Below are 16,386 nucleotides of genomic sequence, written 5' to 3' on the forward strand. Positions count from 1 at the left end.
CATATAAATCCTCCTATTAGGTGACTATTTTCACCTATCAATTTCTGATGAATAAAGCATCTTCATACATCCAGTCTCTTTTTAATAGCCTTAGCTTTTTTGTTGCTATTGTTTCAGTTTTTATGTCATTGTTGCTATGAATCAGTGAAAAAATAATTGCTGGTTGTTACACATGGGTCTGTTTTTAATAGATAATCATAATGATTACGAATGCTTTGAGTCTGTAAGATAAGACTAGAATTATAAATTGCCTTATGCAATATATACAGTAAATATCTACTGGCATGGATTTTTTTTTTATCAGTTTTGATCATTTGGTTACATGAAATTACAATAAGAAAAATTCTAAAATATAATGGTATGTGCATCTTCAGTGAAATTTTACTCAAATGAAGATAGGTTAATCTATTACCAAAGTCATTGGATCTTACAAAAGGAGATACCATTCAAGAAATTATAATTCATGAAAAATGGTACACTGATATCCTGAGAATCCATTCTATAGTTTTTTTTTTTTAATCTTAAATAGTAGCATTGCTCATTCATATTTAAAACAGATACAGCATAAACTTCAAAACTCCAGAAAAACACAAAAGTTTTTGTACTTCTGGGTTGGGTCAAGATAGAATAATAGGAAATCATATTTAGCCTGAAAAAAAGGAGAAAAAAAACAGACAAAATATATGAAGCAATGGTTTTTATCACATAGATCATCAAGTAACAAAGGATAGTGACCTCAAGCTAATAGGATTAATCCTAAAATTCTTTCAACTTATCACCTAAAAAAGAGTTTTCAGGCCCCAGTCTATGGTAGGGGAACCCAAGTGAAGCCTGTAAGTTCAAGAGATAAGAACAACTGAGAATCCAGGGTGGCCCAGGTGAAACAAGTTCAGAAAGAAATGTACCAAAGAGAAAAAGCCTGCATGAAAAGATAACTGTAGATATCTCAAGAGGGTCTCTTCAAGGCATCAGCTAAATAATGAGTAGTGTACATATAGCAGGACACTACTCATTACTAAATAAAGAACCACATGAATAATTGAAACAATTACAGACGATCTCACACAAGATTAGAAATATTTCGTCTTTTTGAAAAACATAGTTGAAAACCTCATAATTCACAGAATCAAAAATCTCATAACTCAAGATCCAAATCAGACTCTCAGAGATGAAGATGATGACACTGAAGGTTAAAAATAGTTAAAAATAAAGATTAAGGGTAAGTTAGATAAAATTAGTAAGTTTGAAGACATAGCAATAGAAATTATCCAAATGAAGCTCACAGAACAAAAAAGGAATTAAAAAGTAAGAGCACCAATAACTTACAAGACAACTTTCAATGGCATAATATACATGTGATCTAAGTTCCTGAAGAAAAGAAAAGGGTAATGAAAACTTTTGGAAAAAAAAAATTAAAATTTAAAAATTATTTTATTTCTTCAAAAATGTGTGGGATTTTTTTAAAAATAAAGTTTATTTTGTGTATTTAAGGTATACAATATTTATGTTATGGGATACATATCAATAGTAATAAAGTTACTATAGTGAAGTAAATTAATATATCTATCAACTTTCCTTTTTTTGGTTGTTATTTTTGTGGCAAGAGTAGCTAAAATCTACTCATATAGCATTAATCTGAAATACCATATTATTTTATTATCTATAGTCCTCATGGTTTACATTAGGTCTCCAGACTTGTTCATCTTACATAACTAGTTGTACCTTCTGATTATAGCACACCGTTTCTCCCCCGAGAAACCCTCCACAGCGGATAGCCACTATTTTATTCTCTATTTCTGTATATTTGATTTTTTTTTTAGATTCCACATATAAATGAATTCATGTAGTATTTTTCTTTCTGTGCCTGACTTATTTAACTTATCATTTGTGAACTATAAATGCACAGATTCAAGAAGTTCAATGAAACACAGTGTATTCAATATGAACAATAATTACAAGGTGCATTATAAAGTATTTAAAACCAATGATAGAGTAGCATCTTAAAAACCACCAGAGAAAGGAGATACTATATTCTGAAGAACAAAGGTAAGGATGACAACAGAGTTCTTGGAAACAAACCAGAAGATAGTGGAGAAACATATTTAAAATCCTGAAAAAGCAGAAAGAAAAGAAACTATCAACTTAACATTCTAGAGCAAGTGAAAATATCTTTCTAACTGAAGATTAATTAAAAGCTTTCAGACATACAAAAACTAAAATAATTAATTCCCAGAAGATCTGCATTGTAAGAAATGTTGAATAGAGCTCTTTAGGCAAAAGAAAAATGATACTAGATTTTGTAACTATTTTACAAAATACAAGTTTTTAAAATTTTCATAATTTATACAAATTTAAAAGCTAATTTGTTATTAAAAATAATATATATGCATTATGAGGTTTATAAAATATGTAGAAGTAAATTGTATGATAACTTTAGCACAGAAGCCAGAATTAGAAAAATAGGAGTATATACAGTAAGGTTCTTATGCAATAATGGCATAATACCACTTGTAACTAGAATGTGCTAAGGTCAAGAAATTAAGGAGCTTCTTCCAGACCACAGACTAATGCATTGCCTTCATCACTGAAATTGTTGATGTTAATAAATATCCATTGAATTAAGCAAGCAATGTAGTCAACTTATATTATAAATCAAATTCATTATCTCTTCACATGCTAGCATTTTGAGTATCAGTGTAATAATTAAGAGAAGGAATTTTAAATGAATATCACTGAAATGTTCTAGGAAGTAAAGAAAAATATGCAAAACATCAGTAGATAATTGGAATAACAGCAGTCCTTATTTTGCATGCCACTGTGCTAACTGCAACTTGCGTAAATCAAAACCATGTCCTTACTTTGCAATATTTCAGTGACTGAAGAGCTGTGAAGAACAAAGACAGTTCTAATATGCAAGAATTTCAGTTAACTAGACTAACATGTGCACTGTTTGCATATAAAAAGGAGTCAAATGGAAATTCTAAAAGTGAACAATCTAATACATAAAATTATAAACTCAATAGGTGAGTACAGAAATAGAATTGGCAACACATGATAGGGCTACTGAAATAAAAGACAAGTCAATAAAAAAAAAATACAAACTGAGAAAAAAAGAGTAGAATACATGAAAACCAGCACGTGAGACATGCGCAACATAGTAAAAGATCTCACATGTTTAATTGCAATTACAGAAAAAGATGAGAGAACTGAACATGGCAAAATTAGAGAGGGATGAAGAAGTTTCCACAAGGGTTGAACAATACCAACCCAAGCATTCCAGAAGTTTTAAGGATCCCAATCAGATAAATACAAAGAAGAACACATGTAGGCACATCTTGCAAGAGTATTTTTCAAACTTTACTTTCTTAAAAGTATTGAAGGTCCCAAAGTGTTTATGTAAAACTATGTATGTGCTAATATAAAGATAAATAATTATTAACCTAATTAACTAATTTATATCCATATTCAATGTATTAGAAATCAAAACTGTGAAATATACAAAACATGTACTAAATTCATTTAATAAAAAACAATAATGCCTCTATTATTTTAATATACACACATATATTGAAACAACTACATTTTCAAAACAACTATATTTTCTGAAATGAAATATAGTGAGAAGAGTGACATCGCTTCAGATTTTAGCAAATATATTTTATATCTGGTTTGCTAGAAGACAGTTGCATTATTGTATCTGCTTCTGAATTTAATCTCCTATGATATATTTTTTTGATAGAACTACATAAAGAAAATCTGGGCTCCAATATTTATGTAGTTAGAAAATGGAGGGGTATTTGGATTAGGATTTTTTTTTAGATAACTGGGGATATTTTTATTTGATAGAGACCAACACCAATTTGGTAAAATGTAGTAGTTTTCAAAAGATAGTTCTAATGTGGAATGTGAAAGAGTATCATCAAACTTTTTGTACTCTGTTACATTAAAATTTATTGACCTAACTTGTTCTTTGAATGGACCTTATATGCAAGAATCATCTTATAATATCAATCTTTGGTCACTTTGGAATAACTGCTAAAAACAAAAGACAAAGAAGGAACCTTAAAAACAGTCAGAAGAAACCTTCATTGTAGAAATAATATGGAAGAAAACAGAAAAATTGATTGGTGTCTTTAAGGTGTTTAAAGAAAAAGTAAAGCACATTCTTCAGAAGTAAAATGATTTCAGATAAAAACATGAAAATGTATGAAGGACTCAAGAACAATGGGATGCTTAAATATATGAATAAATATAAATGAACTGTAACTAAATAAAATAGTGATAGGTATGTTTTGTATGGCCTCAAATATATGTAAATCAAAATGCATGTCAATATTGAAAGAAAAGAAGTGAGTACAGCCCATGGGGATAAAGTATTTTAAGTTTGAAGCATTGTTTGAAAGGGGCAAGGGTAATACTTGCATTACATTTTTATTACTCTAATAATTTGTATTACTGTCATAATGCAAGGATTCACATATAATCTCAAGAGTAACCACTAAACAAAAAGGAAAACAGGGAAGGGATATTAAGTTGACTTATTTCAAAGAAAGTAGAAAAAAACTCTTAAGACATGTATGCAAAATAAAATAAAACTTATTGTAAGAAGATTAATATAAATGCAAATGCAAATGAACAAAATAATGTTTTCTATATGAAACTGGAGTTATGGGTCCTCTATCAAATAAATAATAGTCTTTTATCATTTTTAGTCATTTGTATCATTTTTTAGATAGCCAATTTAAATCTTTCTTATTAGACACATCAGAATAATACCAAGTTATTTATAACAAATAAAATATTCAAAGCACCATGCTAGGTAATTGAAGATTATGCATATAGAATAATTGAATATAATGCATATAGAAAAATAACTTTAATACAAGATGGACTATATTAGATTCAGTTCTCATCACTTTTTTTTTTTCTGTATCCTATTTGAGACCAATGGCATCTTATACAAAAAAAAGCTGGCGAGGTTAAAGGTACAATCTTGCCTTGAACCAGAGTTCTTGTTGTTTCCCAACAAATGCTTAGGTCAATTTGGAAGCTGAAATTTTAACCTCTAAAAATGTCTTCAAATTAACTAAGTGAACTAATTAAATTAATGTTCATTCCAGGTGAGCCTCAAATTCTGCTGCAAAGCCTAGTTAAACACTTTCATAAGCTTTTTTTCCTTTTATTACATTTTCACCTTTATTTATTGTCACATATATCAGTAGTCAACTCCTTACAGATGCTGATTATGTTATCCTTTCTCTGGAACTAAATCTGAAATGACATAAGGTCAGTCGAATTTTCAATTTCAGTTGCAAAGTTCTTCACAGGAACATTAAAAAAACACACAAAACTTTCAGAGTAAATTAGAATCAAGAAAAACTTCACCAAAACTGATACTAGTAAAAAAAAAAAAAAAAAAAAAAAAAAAAAAAAAAATCACTTAAAAAGCTATCTTTCTAGAATAACCCTATATATATGTAGACAAAGATATTTTCTTATTTTACAAGGGTTGCATAATACTTAATGCAATTGCCTTCACATTTGGCAACATCAATAAATTCTCAAATAACCTTTAAATGTCTTTATCATGATAATTATTTATTATTAGTAATAATGAGCCAATGTTTATTACAAATTGTTTATCTGTCAAAAAATATGAAACACTTTTTATTATTATATTTATGAACACTTTTATATTTATATAATTATATTTATAAATACTTTTATTATATCTATATGACTCTAAGGAAGATTTCATTATTGTTAACAATTTGTAGATAAAGAAACTAGGGTATAAACATAGAGTATATAATTTAGGCTTTTTAATGTGTCCTAGAGTGAAATTTGAACTTGAACAGTCTGAGTCTTTGGTGGAGATGATTGTATCTGTCAGTCAAATACTTAAATTGTGCTGAACAACAAATTTGGGAGCCAGAAAATAGTATTAGAAATTATCAAATAAAGAGATTTTTAAATGAGAAGATGTGGTTTGTCTAAAATAAGAGCCAAATTGTTACTCACTAAGCGTAATAGGAATTCAGTAAATAGAATAACAAGATTAAAAAATACATAAAATTTTATTTTACAATAAAAAGCAAGGAAATAAATTTTATAGATATTTCTTTTTTTAGAAATTATCAAATAAAGAGATTTTTTAATGAGAAGATATGGTTTGTCTAAAATAAAAGCCAAATTGTTACTCACTAAATGTAATAGGAATTCAGTAAATAGAATAACAAGATTGAAAATACATAAAATTTTATTTTTCAATAAAAAACAAGGAAATAAATTTTATAGATATTTCTTTTTTCTTTCTTTTCTCTCTCTCTTTTTTTTTTTTTTTTTTTTTTTCTTTTTTTTTTTTTTACACAGTTTTGCTCTTGTTGGCCAGGCTGGAGTGCAATGGCATGATCTCGGCTCACCGCAACCTCTGCCTTTCGGGTTTAAGCAGTTCTCATGCCTCAGCCTCCCAAGTAGCTGGGATTACAGGCACACACCACCACACCCAGCTAATTTTGTACTTTTAGTAGAGACGGGGTTTACCATGTTGGTCAGGCTGGTCTCGAACTCCCAACCTCAGGTGATCCATCCGCCTCAGCCTCCCAAAGTGCTGGGATTACAGGCGTGAGCCACAGCACCCAGCTGATATTTCTTTAGTAAATATCTTTGTGATCACTGGTTTTGAAGGTACAGCTGAAGAAAGCTTTTGATATGTCACTGGTTAGGCATGCAATGCATTTGTCATGTTAAAAATAAAAACAGAAATTCTCAGGAATAAGTTAAAAGACAAGAAAAACCCTCAATCAATACATATCATACAATACATGAAAATAAGTGAGGAAAGGAGTCTAGGAATTAGAAATTACAGTAGACTTGGAAATCCAGCTACAGCTTCAGGTGTTTCTGACACATCTAATAATCATCATGATCATGAAAATATGTATACATATAAATACTATTACTATGGATGCCTATTACTAAACGCAATGTATTGCAGTGTAAGACTATAGATTCTTAAGTTTGGAGGACTGCAATATGAATGAAGCTCCAACATGTATTATTTCTGTGGCATTGTCCAAGTCAGTTTACTTTTCTCATCTCAATTTCCTAATTCTTTTTCTTTTCACTTTCCTGATTCTTGAAAGTGTCAACCAAGAAGTCCAAATACTCAAGTGGCTTGTCTAATAAGCTCTGTTAGAAAAATATATGATTTGTTTTGTAAGTATTTACAATTAACTCACTTCTTGATCTCAGCCTAACATAAAAGGAAGAAAAGTTCAATAATAATTTTTAAAGGTACTCTATAAAATTGTGTTTATACTACTGAAAAACTGCACCAATACATAACAACAAGTCACAAGGCCCACTGTTGAGACAATTTTTCTGAATCAGAAAAGAAAGAAATCTACTTGAAATGACAATAAAGCCTTTACTCTTCCCTCTCCAAAAAATCTGGGTTTTTTTTTTCCATTTTCTTCCCTTCTGCTTGAGAGTGCAGGAGGAGAATCATGTTTTATCTATGTTCTGTGATTTTTTGTGTGTCTTTAAACATCTGCAGAGGTGTTTAAAGACATACACAAAAAAATCACAAGATATAGATAACAAGACATTTATCTGGTTCCATCTCTGAAACTAGAAAATGTACCTTTTACCTGATCAAATGCACTACCTACGAATATAAAAGAGAATAAGAAATTCACAGTGATTCCTACCAGCTCTGACTCCAAATGATTTAACAGACAAAAGGTATTTAAAATACATACAACTTAGCGATTTCTTAATCTGAAGTTTTTTATTATAAATAAAAAATTGAGCCCCCCAAAGATTAAGCAATAACTGCATAGAGGTTAAAGCTTCTGAGTGGCTAGTGAGAAATCTAGATTACAGCTATTGGATAGAAGGACTGGAAATGGATTTCCTGAACTCCAGTTAATAATTTTTCCTTTTTATCTGTGTATATCTGAATTACTAATGATAGAAACACAATGTTATAGGCTCATTTTCAAAATAACTCAAATTAATGTATATGTGTCTACGTGTGAACCACATAATATCATAATTTCTAAATTGGACATTTTGGCATTCTAAATCTCCACCATTATTTGAATTCGTGTATGGCAAAAAAATTACTATGCATAAAAAAGCTACCTAGTATGTATTTATTAAATGAATGAAGGCACTGTGTATTTGTCTATCTCCTTGGTGTTTATGTTCCTTTATAAATGATGAAAATATCTATTGGTACTTCAGAATCATTTAACTTCAAAATAGAATAATTCCAAATGATTAAATATAAAATAATATCTATCCACAGAGAATATCTATAGAATGAGGTGTGATACAGGATCCTGGAATAGAATCAAGAAAAGTGAATTTTATTAACAATTTTTCTGTTGATGCTAGGCTATCAATTTAACTTCACTGTTCCTTAGTATCATCACTAGTGTGATAAATAATAAAAGACTTAATATTATCTAGATATACTAATAACATGTATAATACATTTCACATCAGAACATTGTAGAAATATTGTCTTATAATAAATATAAATTTACCATTAACCTCATAGGTTAAAGTCACAAAAAGCATTGTCTTTGGTCTGTTCAAGTTGCTGAAATAAGATACCGTAAGCTAGGTAGCCTATAAACAACAGAAATTTATTTTTTATATTTCTAGAGGCTGGGAAATCCAAGATCAAGGCACTGATAGGCTGGGGTCTAGTGAGGGCCTGCTTCCTAGTTCATAGACTGTGCTCTTCTTACTATAACCTTACATGGCAGAAGTGGTGAGAGAGATCTCTGTGACTTCTTTTATAAGGGCACTGATTCCATTCATGAAGCTCTGGTCTCATAACCTAATGATCTTGCAAAGACCCCACCTCCTAATACCATTGCATTGGGTGTTAGGTTTCAGCATAAGAATTTGGGAAGAATACAGACAGTTTGCAGTAAGCATAGACTATGTGTTTAAATCTAAAATTAGCAGACCCTATGAAAGAAGGGGACTGCTCCTACAGGACCCAGGAGACACCCTAAATACTGTGAGTGCCCCAACTGCAGAAGTGGGAAATGGAGATCCTCCGCTCCTGAACACACACTGCCACTGGGGAAATGGAAGGTCCGCCTGCAGGAGAAGTTTCTGACCTTACCTGGAGCTAAGTGAATTTAGAGAGCCGAGTGAAATACACCGGTACAGAAAGCAGCAGAAAAGGCCCTGGGAGCTCGCTGCATCCCAAGCAGGCCATTCCAGCCTGGCACCACAAGGATCCATCAGGAGGGTGACCAGAGGCCCACGGGAAAATGCCACAGGGAGAAAGAAGTCTCCCGGTGAACTTTGTACCAATTTGAACCATACAAGAAGCCTCCTGGCCAGTACTCAGAGGATGTGTGCACTGTTAATCCAGTGTGCAGACTCCACAGGTTGGGGAAGAACCAAGACCTTTTCTTTTGCAGCTGGGAGGTGGATAGCCTGGGGCAAATTCTCAATCCCTGCTAGCTCACTGCCTGGAACAGATTCAGGTATGTTGGTGGGGGCACACTGGGAGTGAGACCGGCCCTTCGGATTGCGTGGGAGCTGGATGAGGCCTGTGACTGTTGGCTTTCCCCCACTTCCCTGACAACCTGCGTGACTCAGCAGAGGCAGTCATAATCCTCCTAGATACACAACTCCACTGGCCTGGGAACCTCACCCCCATCCTCCACAGCAGCCACAGCAAGACCTGTCCAAGCAGAGTCTGAGCTCAGTCACACCTAGCCCTGCCCCCACCTGGTGGGCCTTCCTTATCCACCTTGGTAGCTGAAGACAAAAGGCATATACTCCTGGGAGTTCTAGGGGCCCTCCCATTGCTCGTTCCTCCCCATACTGCCACAGGTGATGTTCTCTAGAAAGCGCCACCTTCCAGCAGGAGGCCAACCAGCACAAAAATAGAACACTGAACCACCAAAGCTAAGAACTCTCACAGAGTCCATTTCACTCCCCTGCCACCTCCACTGGAACAGGTGCTGGTATCCATGGCTGAGAGACCCATAGACAGTTCACACCACAGGACTTTGTGCAGACAACTCCCAGACCAGCCTGGAGCCAGGAAGGCTTGCTAGGTGGCCAGACTCAGAAGAGAGATAACTATCACTGCAGCTTGGCTCACAAGAAGCCACGTCCATGGGAAGAGGGGGACAGTACTACATCAAGGGAACACCTTGTGGGACCAAATAATCTGAACAATGGCCTTCAGCCCTAGACTTTCCCTCTGACAGAGCCTACCCAAATGAGAAGGAACCAGAAAACCAATTCTGGTAATATGATGAAACAAGACTCTTTAACACCCCGAAAATCACACTAGCTCACCAGCAATGGATCCAAACCAAGAAGAAATCCCTGATTTACCTGAAAAAATCTAGGAGGTTAGTTATTAAGCTAATCAGGGAGGCACCAGAGAAAGGCAAAGTCCAGTGCAAGCAAAAAAAAAAAAAAAAAAAAAAAGTTACAAGAAGTGAAGGGAGAAATATTCAAGGAAATAGTATAAAGAAAAAACAATCAAAACTTCAGTAAACATTGGACACACTCATAGAAATTCAAAATGCTCTGGAAAATCTCAGCAATAGAATTGAACAAGTAGAAGAAGGAAATTCGGAACTCTAAGACAAGGTCTTCAGATTAAATCAATCCAACAAACACAAAGAAAAAAGAATGAGGCCAGGTGTGGTGGCTCATGCCTGTAATCTCAGCACTCTGGGAGGCTGAGGCAGGTGGATCACTTGAGGTCAAGAGTTCGAGACCAGCCTGACCAACATGATGAAACCCTGCCATTACTAAAAATACAAAAATTAGTCACGCATATTGGCAGGTGCCTGTAATCCCCGCTACTTGGGAGGCTGAGGCAGGAGAATTGCTTGAACCTGGGAGGCAGATATTGTGGTGAGCTGAGATCATGCCATTGCACCCCAGCCTGGGCAACAGGAGAAAAACTCTGTCTCAAAAAACAAAAATGAACAAGCCTTCAAGAAGTCTGGGATCATGTTAAATGACCAAATGTAAGAATAATCTGTGCTCCTGAGGATGAAGAGTAATCTAAAAGTTTGGAAAACATATTTTGGGGAATAATTGAGGAAAACTTCCCCAGCCTAGACATCCAAATACAAGAAGCACAAAGAACACCTGGGTAATTCATTACAAAATGATCACTGCTTAGGCATATTGTCATCAGGTTATCTAAGGTTAAGGTGAAGGAAAGAATCTTAAGAGCTGTGAGACAAAAGCACAGGTAACCTATAAAGGAATATCTATAGGATTAACAGCAGATTTCTCAGTAGAAACCCTATAAGCTAGAAGGGATTGGGGTCCTATCTTCAGCCTCCCCAAATGAAACAATTTCCATCCAAGAGCTTTATATTCAGGGAAACTAAGCATCATATATGAAGGAAAGAAACATTCTTTTGTAGACAAATGCTGAAATAATTCAACACTACCAAGCCACCACTACAAGAACTGCTGAAGGAACTCTAAATCTTGAAATAATTCATGGAAACACATCAAAATAAAACCTATTTAAAGAATAAGTCACAAGGACCTATAAAACAAAAACACTGGCATTCCCAAATTTATAAAACAATTACTAACAGACCTAAAAAATTAGATAGGCAGCAACATAATAATAGTGGCAGTCTTCAGTACTCCACTGACAGCACTAGACTGATCATCAAGACAAAAGTTCAAAAAAGAAACAATGGATTTAAACTACATCTTGGAACAAATGGACTTAAAAGATATATACAGAACATTTAATTCAAAACCACAGAATACACATTCTATTCTACAGCGCAGGGAACATTTTCCAAGACAGACCATATGATAGACCATAAAACGAGCCTAAATAAACTTAAGAAAATTGAAATTATATCAAGCACTCTCTGAGACTACAGTAGAAAAAAACTGGAAACAAACTCCAAAAGAAACCTTCAAAACCATGCAAATACATGGAAATTAAATAACCTGCTCCTGAATGAGCATTGGGTCAAAAATGACATCAAGATGGAAATTAAAAAACTCTTAGAATTGAATGACAATATTGACAGAACCTATCAAAACCTCTGGAATATATCAAAGATGGTGCTAAGAGCAAAGTTCATAGCCCTGAACACCTACATCAAAAAGACTGAAACGGCGCAAACTGACATTGTAAGGTCACACCTCAAGGAATTAGAGAAACAAGAACAAACCAAACCCAAACCCAGCAGAAGAAAAGAAATAACCAAGATCAGAGCAGAACTAAATTAAACTGAACAACAATGACAAAAATATACTAAAGATAAATGAAACAAAAGCTAATTATTTGAAAAGATTGATAAAATTGATAAACTATTAGCAAGATTAACCAAGAAAAGAAGGGAGAAAATCCAAATAACCTCCCTAAGAAACATAACAGGAGATATTACAACTCACACCACTGAAATATAACAGATCATTCAAGGCTACTATGAACACCTTTATATATATAAACTAGAAAACCTAGAGTAGATGGATAAATTCCTAGAAAAATACAACCCTCCTAGCTTAAATTAGGAAGAATTAGATACCCTGAACAGACCAATAACAAACAGGGAGACTGAAATGGTAATTTCAAAATTACTAACAAATGAAAATCCAGGACCACATGGATTCACAGCAGAATTCTACCAGAAATTCACAGAAAATTGGTAGCAATCTTTTTAGACACTCTTCCACAACATAGTGAAAGAGGAAACCCTCACTAATTCATTCTATGAAGCCAGCGTCACCCTAATACCAAAACCATGAAAGGACATAACCAAAAAAGAAAACCACAGACCGATATCCCTGATGAACATAGACGTTAAAATTGTTATCAAAATACTATCTAACTGAGTTCAACAACATATCAAAATGATAATCCACCATGATCAAGTAGGTTTCATACCAAGGATGCAGGGTTGGTTTAACATATGCAGATAAATAAATGTGATACACCACATAAACAGATTTAAAAACAAAAATCACATGATATCTCAGCATCCCTGTAGAATTTAAACTGTCAGTAAAATCAGCATACAAGGGACATACTTCAATGTAATAAAATCTATCAATGACAAACCCACAGCCAATGTAATACTCAGTGGGGAAAAGTTGAAAGCATTTCCTCTGAGAACTGGAACAAGACAAGGATGCCCAGTCTCAACCCTCCTCTTCATCATAGTACTGGAAGTCCTAGCCAGAGCAATCAGACAAGAGAAACAAATAAAGGACATCCAAATTAGTAAAGAGGAAGTCAAACTGTCACTGTTTGCTGACAAGATGATCATTTACCTTGAAAGCCCTAAAGACTCCTCCAGAAAGCTCTTAAAACTGATAAAAGAATTCAGCAAAGTTTCTAGATACAAGATTAGTGTACACAAATCATTAGCTCTTCTATACACCAACATCATCCAAATGGAAAATCAAATCAAGAACTCAACCTCTTTTATGACAGCTGCAAAAAAAATTAAATAAAATATTTAGAAATATACCTAACCAAGAAGACGAAAGACCACTACAGGAAAAACTACAGAACACTGCAGAATGAAATCGTAGACAACACAAACAAATGGAAACACAGCTCATGCTCATGGATGGGTAGAATCAATATTGTGAAAATGACTACAGTGCCAAAAGCAATCTACAAATTCAATGCAATCCCCATCAAAATACCACCATCATTATTCACAGAATTAGAAAAAAAATCTAAAATTCATATGGAACCAAAAAAGAGCCCACAGAGCCAAAACAAGACTAAGCAAAAAGAACAAACATGGAGACATCACATTACCTGATTTCAAACTATAATGCCATAGTCACCAAAACAGCATGGTACTTGAATAAAAATAGGCACATAGACCAATGAAACAGAATAGAGAACCAAGAAATAAACCCACTTACAGCCACTGATCTTCTATAAAGCAAATAAAATATAAAGTGGGGAAAGAACACCATTTATAACAAATGGTGCGGGGATAATTGGCTAGCCACATGTAGGAGAATGAAACTGGATCCTCATTTCTCTCCTTATACAAATATCAACTCAAGATGGATTAAGGTCTTAAATCTAAGACCTGAAAATATAAAAATTCTAGAAGATAACATTGGAAAAACCCTTCTAGACATTGACTTAGGCAAGGATTTTATGACCAAGGACCCAAAACCAAATGCAATAAAAACAAAGATAAATAGTTGGCACTTAATTAAACTAAAGAGGTTTTTCACAGCAAAAGGAACAGTCAGCAGAGTAAACAGACAACCCATAGATTGGGAGAAAATCTTCACAATCTGTATATCTGACAAAGGACTGATATTCAAAATCTATAACAAACTCAAAACAATCATTAAGAAAAAACAAAACAAAACAAAAAACAGTCCTATCAAAATGTAGGCCAAGGACATGAATAGACAATTATTGAAAGAAGATATGTAAATGGTCAACAAACATATGAAAAAATGCTCAACATCACTAATGATCAGGGAAATGCACAACCACAATAGGATACCACCTTACTCCTGCAAGAATGGCTATAATCAAAAAATAAAAAAAAACCAGTAGATGTTGGCTTGAATGCAGTGATCAGGGAACACTTCTACACTGCTGGTGGGAATGTAAACTAGTACAGCCGCTATGGAAAACAGTGTGGGGATTTCTTAAAGAACTAATAGTAGAACTACCATTTAATCCAGCAATCCTAATTTTGGGTTATGAGAGAAACCCGTCCCCACCATTTCAACATAGGTTCTTTCTATTTTCCATAAGTGTTGACCAGCTGAGAAATAAAGAGAAAGAGTACAAAGAGAGGAATTTTACAGCTGGGCTGCCGGGGGTGACATCACATATTGGTAGGACTCTGATGCCCACCTGAGGCTCAAACCAGCAAGTTTTCTATTAAGGGTTTCAAAAGGGGAGGTGTGTAAAACATGGAGTAGGTACAAAGATCACATGCTTCAAATGGCAAAAAGCTAAACAAAGATCACATGATTCTGAAGGAACAGGACAAAAGCAAAGCAGAACTACTGATAAGGGTCTATGTTCAGCTGTGCATGTATTGTCTTGATAAACATCTTAAACAACAAAAAAACAAGGTTTGAGAGCAGAGAAACAGTCTGACCACACATTTACCAGGGCGAAGTTTTTCCCCTCCCTAGTAAGCCTGAGGGTGCTGCAGGAGACAAGGGCATATCTCAGTCCTTGTCTCAACCGCATAAGACAGACATTCCCACAGCGGCCGTTTGTAGACCTCCCTCCAGGAATGCATTCCTTTCCCATGGTATCGATATTAATATTCCTTGCTAGGAAAAGAATTTAGCGATATCTCTCCTACTTGCACGTCCGTTTATAGGCTCTCTGCAAGAAGAAAAATGTGGCTCTTTTTGCCTGACCCCTCAGGCAGTCAGACCTTATGGTTGTCTTCCCTTGTTCCCTAAAAATCACTGTTATTCTGTTCTTTTTCAAGGTGCACTGATTTCATATTGTTCAAACACACAGGTTTGTTTTACAATCAATTTGTACAGTTAACACAATTATCACAGTGGTCCTGAGATGATGTACATTCTCAGCTTACGAAGATAACAGGATTAAGAGATTAAAGATAGGCATAGGAAATTATAAAAGTATTATTTGGGAACTGATAAACGTTCATGAAATTTTCACAATTTATGTTCCCCTGCTGCAGCTCCAGCCAGTCCCTCCATTTGGAGTTCCTGACTTCCCACAACATTGGGTATCTACCCAAAGTAAAAGAAGTCATTATACAAAAATGATACTTGCACATGCATGTTTATAGTAGCACAATTCACAATTGCAAAATGGAGAAACCAACTCAAATGCCTACCAAACAATGAGCGGACAAACAATAGAATACTACTCAGCCATTAAAAGGAATGAATTAACAGCATTTGCAGCAACCTGGATGAGACTGGAGGCTGTTATTCTAAGTGACGTAACTCAAGAATGGAAAACCAAACACTGTATGCTCTCACTGATATGTGGGAGCCAAGCTATGTGGTGTAATGGCATAAGAATGATACAATGGACTTTGGGGACTTGGGGGTAAGGGTGGGAAGAGGCCAAGGGATAAAAGACTCCCAGTAGTGTGCAGTGTATACTGCTTGGGTGATGGGTGCACCAGGATCTCACAAATCTCCACAAAAGCACTTACTCATGTAACCAAATACCACTGTACCCCAATAACCTTTGGAAAAATATAAATAGATAAACAAAGAAATCTAAAACAAATGTTTGAGTATTTTGATAGACCATTCTCCTTTTTACATATTTTACTTCTTTCTTCTCTTGGGTTCTAAATATATTCTCTAAATTTTACTTTGTGGTTGACGACCAATTACAAAAATAAC

Source organism: Macaca fascicularis, chromosome 6, assembly GCF_037993035.2.
Source record: "Macaca fascicularis isolate 582-1 chromosome 6, T2T-MFA8v1.1".
NCBI classification, from domain to species: domain Eukaryota; kingdom Metazoa; phylum Chordata; class Mammalia; order Primates; family Cercopithecidae; genus Macaca; species Macaca fascicularis.